The 9,001-nt window shown below is 36.5% G+C and overlaps 1 non-coding gene across 1 annotated transcript; it reads right to left on the bottom strand.

Annotated features, from left to right (window-relative positions):
• Positions 1–405: 405 nt before the first annotated feature.
• On the bottom strand, positions 406–475 carry LOC112616717. The gene has a single exon (XR_003117745.1). It is a non-coding gene; the product is annotated as a small nucleolar RNA SNORD30 (small nucleolar RNA).
• Positions 476–9,001: the final 8,526 nt, after the last annotated feature.

Here is a 9,001-nt window from a genome sequence, read left to right as displayed (position 1 = left end):
CTTCATGTTTCATTTTCTTTATGAGACAAAACATTGGGCTAAAATTTCAGCTTATATTCAGAAAGATGAATGCTTTTATTCCACTTACTTTGTTTCCTTTCTTTTTCATACGCGTGAAAGTTCACAGGAGACATCCTATTTGTAATCCATTATTGCTCAATACTATCTTATGTATTCCTTTCAATGTACATGTATCCTGACAATATCATATTCAATGGTATATATTATTTTTTTCCAGTCCCCTATTGATTAACCTTTAAATTGATTCTAATTTTCAACAATGACACATGATGATGCAATAATCATTACTTTGCATAGATTTTTACATAGCTGTGTATTTATTTTTAAAGTTTATTTTATTTTAATTAATTAATTAATTTATATTTTTACTTATTTTATATTGTTAAAAATCAGATTTCCATGTTTCAGCAGCAAGTCATTAGTTGAATGAGAATCCATGTAAGTCATCATGTATATATATGGTTGTATATTTCTGAAGGATAAATTCTTAGAGGTAGAACTGCCATGTGAGAAGAAACGACCATTCCAAATGTAAAAACTATTGCTAAAATGACCTACAAATATATAAATAAATATATGTTGCCATTTGATATGGTTTGCCTGTGTCCCCACTCAAAATCTCATCTTCAGTTGTAATCCCCATAACCCACACATGTCAAGGGTGCAGGCAGGTGGAGGTAATGGGATCATGGGGGCTGTTTCCCACATGCTGTTCTCATGATAATGAGAGTCTCATGAGATCTATTGGTTTTATAAGCATATAGCATTTCCTCTGCTTGCACTCACTTCATCCTGCTGCCTCCTTTGCCTTCCACCATAATTGTAAGTTTAATTGTAAGTTTCCTGAGGCCTCCCCAGCAATGTGGAGCCTCTTTTCTTTATGAATTACCCAGTTTTGGATATTTTTTCAAAGCAGTGTGAGAATGGACTAATACACCATGCATAGTGCCATGAAAATGTGCTTCTTATATCTCTGATGGAACAGAGTGTAACTGACCTGCAGCCCAATCGTACCACTTAGAAATCCATCACTGCACTTGTGCTGTGCACAGACCTCTTTTCCTAAGGGTTGCTTCTAGTCAGTAAACAATTGAACACAGCAGAGATTTTAAGACAGGTCCATTCCTAAGACATGCAGGGCTGCTCTGATGGGAGATTTTGGCTCAAGGACTCTCCAACGACCTTTCAGAAGTCTCTTAAACCACAGTGCAGTGTAGAATGCTTTCTCTCCCAACCTTTATTTAATTCTTCCTTCTTTACCCTTCTCTTTCATCCAGAGCCAGTCCTGCATTGTGGTTTGGCAGTTCTCCCAGATTCCTTCAGCTCTTTCCCCATTTTCTATCACAGGTATTTCTCTCAATAAATTTCTTATATGAATAATCGTATCTTGGTCTCTGATTCTTGGAGGACCTTGGCTAACAGTGTATAAAAATATCTATATAATTACATCATCAAATTTTAATATTTTTCATTTTGGTTGAAGTTAATATTTCATTTAAATAATTGTGTATGGTTAATTACATAGTTTAGCATCTTTTGCATACTTATTAGCCATATGTGTTTTATTTTCTGAAGATTTTGTGTTCATGAAATTTACTGCTTTTTTTCTTTAAAACCTTCTTGTTGGTATTTTTGTCTTTTTTTTTTTGAAGTACAGTCTTGGTCTGTTGCCCAGGATGGAGTGCAGTGACATGATCTTGGCTGACTGCAACCTCCATCTCCCGAGTTCAAGTGATTCTCTTGCCTTCACCTCCTGAGAAGCTGCGATTACAGACACATGCCACCATGCCCAGCTAACTTTTGTGTTTTTAGTAGAGACGGGGTTTCAACCTGTTGGCCAGGCTGGTCTCCAACTCCTGACCTCAGGTGATCCGCCCACCCTGGCCTCCCAAAGTGCTGGGATTACAGGCGTGAGCCACCCCGTCCCCCTACCCCGGCTCCCGACCCACCCCCTGACCTAACCCTGCTGGAGCCTGCTTGCTGTTTTTTTATTGATTTGCAGAATCATTTATCAACATTGAAAGTAATACTATAGCTAATATTAATTAAGGATTTACTATGGGCAAATCATTGTAACAAGTCTTTAATGTAAATTATGAACCTCCAAAAATCCTGTGAGGTAAATACTATTATTTTGCTAATTTTACAAATGTGGCAATAAGGAGAAAGAGGATGCATAACTGCACTAAGGTCATATTTGGCTTATGTGGCAAAGTTAGGATACGTACCTATCTTTTCTGACTTAATTCAAGACCAATGTTCTACACTACAATTCCACTACACTATACTTCTCCTACTAGACCAAAATCTTTTGTGCTTCCCCTATATTGCAAAATATTTTCTTGCTTCTTATTTGTTTAGCTTTGTTTACAGTGTCTTTTACCAAACGTGAATTTTTATAAACTATGTAATCAAATCTGATATTAGTGTTTTCATAAAAATTCCTATGATTTGTTTCATGATTAACAAAGCCTTCATCACTAAATGGTGATCAAATATTGTTTCATATTTTCATAGAATACTTTCAGTGTTTTATTTGTTATGTTTAAGTCTTTAATCCATAAAGATTTGGGGAAAAACTGCATCTCTATCTCTAGCCTTTATCTTACACAAACACACACACACACACCCTTCTACAGTTGTATAAAACCAGGACTTAAAAATAAAAGTAATTCACCCATGTTGTGGTGAGGATTACATGGCTGTAAGCATTTGTCAAAGTTTATAGAACTGCATACCAAAAAGAATGTCTTATTGTACATACATTTTAAAAAACAAATTTAAATAGTATAAGAAATAATTTGAGAATAACACAGTAAACATCATGTTAGCGAAAACTATATTAGAAAGAATAGAGCAGTTAAATTAATTATAAAACCAATTAGCTAATTACAGTTAACACTTCACAAACTCTGGAGATGTGAATTGAAATTCTACCATTAATCCTTTCTTAGTAGAGTCACTAATCTTTTACTAAAGAGGGGAAGGTCATTGTTTCAGGGTGTTTCTTCTAAGTCTTGATCTTTCTCATTTGTTGATCAGAGCAACTAAGCTGACCATTTTTTTTCTGCGTATCCCTTTCAACTGTGTTATAGAGATTTACCACTGTGTTGTATTAGCAGCCTCTATATCTACCTTTCATTATTACTACCAGTGCCGACTGCTGCTTCTGCAGTCTTTTATAATCTCCTTTTAATACTTAAGTATCTTTTCCTTCTACTCATGCTAATACTAATTCTTGCCCTATTGCTGATTCAAAACCCTTTTCTCCTTATTCGTTCAGACTGCCTTCTCTCAATATTATATGCCCAGGCTGTTTTTATCTCCATTCCATTTATTCATAATTCTAAAATGTGGTACAGCTAATCTTTGAAGCCAGATATACATTAAAATAGAAAAATCTGGAGTGTATCTGTCATATATCCGACTAGGATTGCAATGAAAGGGAACCAGTAAATATACTCACAGCAACATGGATGAATCTCAAGCATATTATGTTAGGCAAAAGAAGCTAGACACAAGAATATGCCCTCTACTGTTTCCTTTACATGATGTTCTAGAAGAAGCAACACTAACCAAGTAAGAAAATGTTCTGAGAAAAGACAGAGATGTCTCACCACAATAGTAACATTAAGGTAATTCATGCCTTTCTTAGTCTGACATTCAAAGCATTCTGCAATTTTCTTGAGGGTACGGTTTATATTGTAGGAATCACTGGCTTCCAAGTTCTTGACACATAGTAAACATGCAATAATTATTATTTTTATTAACAAATAATTAAGGCTTATTAGAATCTCACCCCTACCATTCTTCTAGCCTTATTTCTCACGATCCACAAGAAAAATAAAAATGACTTCCAGTTATATTGTCATGCTCAACCTCCCACAAATATCCTTTAAGTTTTTAAGTGTTTTCTTGCTCACAACATTTCTTCTTCCAATGCTGTACATTCACCTATCCTTAATTTTGCTCATAGCAATCATACTAAGCATTTAAAGCCCATCTCAAATAGCACCACATCCCAATGCAGAGTATCTTAATTATCTAAACAAAACCAATATCTACCTCCCCCACAATCACCTAGCTACTCATTTTTATGTGTCTTATGGTATTGAGTACATGCTATTTGAAATTCAATTACCTGTGAGCCACATTCTATATCATAAACATAGATGGCAGGACTTAGAGCTTATTTATTTCACAACTCTATCAGTACACAAAGCCTTACACAATGTCTTGTCAGTTAAAGCTAGTAAATATTTGCTGATTTATTTCAAAGTTTTGTTGATTATTAGTATGGGCCGGGTATCATGCAAGACACTGCAAATATATTATGGAATAAAACACGAAAATACCCCAGTTCTCTCTTTTTTTTTTTGGTTTCTTTTTTTTTTTTAATGAGAGAAAAGCAATAATACAGAGAATAAAAGTCAAACAGTGCTTATTCTTTATGATCCTTGTCAACTATGAATACAAAACACAAGTTAATGTCTTAATAAGTTATCTTATAACTGTCTAGACACTTGTTTTGGATACCACCTAGTACACTTTTTGGGAGTTGAATGGCAGTACAATATAGTAGTTGAAGCATGAATTCAGGAGACAGGTTGCCTTGGGTTCAAATCCCAGTTCCATTACTTAATTGCTTATCTCTCTTTGTCTTTGTTTTCGTATCTACAACATGAGAATAATGGTAGCAGCTTCTTCATAAGATTGTATGATTATTAAATTAGTTGAGTATGCAAAGCACTTAGAACAATGTCTGGCACATAGAGAGTTTCATATACTGGTTAACTAATACAGTTGACCCTTGACTAATGCAGGGGTTAGGGACACCAAACTCCATGCAGTAGAAAATTTGTGTGCAACTTTTGACTTCCCTAAATCTTTTTTTTAATTTATTTTTTATTTTTTTATTATACTTTAAGTTCTAGGGTACATGTGCATAACGTGCAGGTTTGTTACATATGTTTACTTGTGCCATGTTGGTGTGCTGCACCCATCAACTCGTCAGCACCCATCTACTCATCATTTACATCAGGTATAACTCCCAATGCAATCCCTCCCCCCTCCCCCCTCCCCATGGTAGGCCCCGGTGTGTGATGTTCCCCTTCCCGAGTCCAAGTGATCTCATTGTTCAGTTCCCACCTATGAATGAGAACATGCGGTGTTTGGTTTTCTGTTCTTGTGATAGTTTGCTAAGAATGATGGTTTCCAGCTGCATCCATGTCCCTACAAAGGACACAAACTCATCCTTTTTTATGGCTGCATAGTATTCCATGGTGTATATGTGCCACATTTTTTTAATCCAGTCTGTCACTGATGGACATTTGGGTTGATTCCAAGTCTTTGCTATTGTGAATAGTGCCGCAATAAACATACGTGTGCATGTGTCTTTATAGCAGCATGATTTATAATCCTTTGGGTATATCCCCAGTAATGGGATGGCTGGGTCATATGGTACATCTAGTTCTAGATCCTTGAGGAATCGCCATACTGTTTTCCATAATGGTTGAACTAGTTTACAATCCCACCAACAGTGTAAAAGTGTTCCTATTTCTCCACATCCTCTCCAGCACCTGTTGTTTCCTGACTTTTGAATGATCGCCATTCTAACTGGTGTGAGATGGTATCTCATTGTGGTTTTGATTTGNTTTCACAATATTGATTCTTCCTATCCATGAGCATGGTATGTTCTTCCATTTGTTTGTGTCCTCTACCCCAGTTCTCTTAAACTTATAGTCTAGTGTGAGGAGACAGAAGATATAATAAATACGTCAAAAACGTTATAATAAATAAATCAGATAGTATGTTAGAAAGCTATACATGTCAATTAATTAATTAATTAATTAATTTTAGAGACAGGGTCTTGCTCTGTTTCCCAGGCTGGAATGCAGTGGTGCTATCATAGCTCACTGCAGCCTCAACCTCCTGGGCTTAAGCCATCCTCCTGCATCAACCTCCCCAGTAGTGGGGACTACAGGTGTGAGTCACTATGCCCTGCTAATTTTCTTATTTTTTGTGGAGATGGAGTCTTGGTATGTAGCCCAGGCTGGCCTCAAGGTTCTGGCATCAAGTGACCTTCCCACCTCGACATCCCAAAGTGTTGGGATTACAGGTGTGAGCCACCACACCTGGCCTATACATGTTATTTTTAAAAGTGTGAGTAGGATAATGATGATCAGAAATGCCAGGGACACTGGTTAATTACATTTTAAATCTGTAGAGGGTGTCAGTGAAAAATGGTAAAGTAAGAACCTTTGAAAATTCTATTAGCTATGAAAGCAATGAAAATCTGTCAATAATGGTCAGAAAAAACTTTAGGAACTCTGGAAATTGACCATATATTTGCAGCAAATCTGAGAATTGTTTGTTCAAGAAATATAGATGAATATTGCTAAGAACAGCAAGCTTTGTGGCCTTTAACTTGTACTAGTCCCATGTCCCCCAAGCTCCATGGTAGCCTTGAAAACCAACAACTCACATCATGATGAAAAGCCTGGTTGGTACAGGAGGGACAAAATAGGGTTGGAGATCTTTTAAAATCCCACCTATTTCTGGAGAATTGTCATTACTTGAATGTACGAGTTTGCTAGGGCTGCCATAACAAAACACTGTAGAACGGATAGATTAAACAACATACATTTATTTTCTCACAGTTCTGGAGGCTAGAAATTCAAGAACAGGAATATATACTTCTGAGGCCTCTCTTCTATACTTGCAGATGACTTCCCTCTTGCTGCCTCTTCACATAATCTTTTCTCTGTGCACTCACATCCCTGCTGTCTCTTTGTGAATCCAAATTTACTCTTAATATAAAAAACACTACTCAGACTGTAGTAGAGCCTACCATAATGGCCTCATTGTAACTTAGTTGCCTCTTTAAAGGCTTATCTCCAAATACAGTCACATTCTAGGTATTGGGGGTTAAGGCTTTATTTGTGAATTTTTTTGGGACACAATTCAGACCATAATATCCTGCCTGAAGGTGCCTAGGAAGACTTGCCAACAAGATTGTCTTTATTTGACCTGACTAGGAGCTTACCTAGTATGAACAGGCTTTTTCTTGGGAACATTTATTAAAATCAGTGAGAAGCAATTGTTGAAACGGGCTGCCCGAGATAGAAGGTAACAGGTGGGGCAAAGAATAAACTAATCAAAAATCACAAAACAAAATCAATTAATCTAATGCACCACAAAAAAAAGACAAAACCACATGATCATTTCAATTGAAACAGAAAAAGCATATGATAAAATTCAACACCGTTTCATGATTAAAAAAAAAAAACCTCATAAAATTAGGAACAAAGGGAGGAATCCTCACGCCTATAATCCCAGCACTTTGGGAAGCTGAGGCAGGTGGATCATGAGGTCAGGGGTTCTAGACCAGCTTGACCAACATGGTGAAACTCCATCTCTATTAAAATATAAAAAGTAGCCAGGAGTGGTGGCGCACACCTGTAGTCCCAGCTACTTGGAAGACTGAGGCAGAAGAATTGCTTGAATTCAGGAGGCAGAAGTTGCAGTGAGCCAAGAGTGAGATGCGGTCTCAAGGAAAAAAAAAAAAAAAAAAGAATCCTCAACATGATAAAGGGTATTTATGAACAATTTCACCTGACATCATACTCTATTGTGAAAGACTGAAAAATTTCCCATGAATATTAGAAATGAGACAAGGATGTCCAACCTCACCACTATTATTTAACGGGGTACTGGAGGATCTAGCACGGCAAACAGGCAATAAAAAAACTGCATCTATATTGGAGGGGGAGAAGTAAAACTATTAGACCTATTCAACTTAATAAACAAGTTCAGGAAAGCTGTAGGATACAAATTTATATTAAAAATAAGTTGTATTTCTATATACTAGAGACAAAATCTAAAGAGGAAATCAAGAAAATTTAACTTACAACAGCATCAAAAGGAATACAATATTTAGGAGTAAATTTTATAAATGAAGTACAAAACATATACACTCAAAACTACCAAATATTTTTCAATAAAATCAAAGACTTAAATAAGTGGAAAGACATTTCATATTCATGTATCAGAAAACTTAGTTTATTTACATAGCAATACTCCCCAAAGTGATCTACAGGTTCAGTGTGATCCTTGCTAGAATCCTAGCAGCTCACTTTTTTATAGAAATTGGCAAGCTGATCCTAAAATTTATATGAGAACTTGAGGAACCTCAAATAACCAAAAACTCCTAAAAAAGAACCCAGTTGTCAGACTTACACTTCCCAATTTCAAGGTTTACTGCAAAGCAACTATAGTCAGGACACTATGGTACTAGCATTAAGGATAGACATATAGATTAACTGAATTTAATTTACAGTCCCTAGGTAAATGCGTGTCAACTGATTTTCTTTTCCTTTTTCTTTTATTTATTTATTTATTTATTTATTTTTTGAGACAGAGTCTGGCTCTGTGACCCAGGCTGGAGTGCAGTAGCACAATCTTGGCTCGCTGCAACCTCCACCTCCTGGGTTCAAGCGATTCTCATGCCTCAGCCTCCAGAGTAGCTGGGACTACAGGCGCTCGCCACCATGCCTAGCTGATTATTTATTTATTTATTTATTTTTGTATTTTTAGTAGAGATGGGGTTTCACCATGTTGGCCAGGCTGGTCTCGAACTCTTGACTTCAAATGATCTGCCTGCCTCTGTCTCCCAAAGTGCTAGGATTACAGGCATGAGCCACCACACCCAGCCTTCAACTGATTTTCAACTGATTTTTTAGCAAGTTGCCAAGACCATTCAGTTGGGGGAATAGTCTCTTCAACAAATAGTGATGGAGCAACTAGATACACACATGCCAAAAGTACTTGGACACCTACCTCACACCATACACCAAATTTAACTCAAAATGAATCAAAGACCTAAATGAAAGAGCTAAAGTGATAAAATTCTTAGAAGAAAACAGGCATAAACTACGTGAACTTAGGTTAGGTGGTTCCTTATTAGATATGACACCAAAAG

This window comes from Theropithecus gelada, chromosome X (genome assembly GCF_003255815.1).
Source record: "Theropithecus gelada isolate Dixy chromosome X, Tgel_1.0, whole genome shotgun sequence".
Lineage (NCBI taxonomy): Eukaryota > Metazoa > Chordata > Mammalia > Primates > Cercopithecidae > Theropithecus > Theropithecus gelada.
This window is presented reverse-complemented; position numbering and strand designations above follow the sequence as displayed.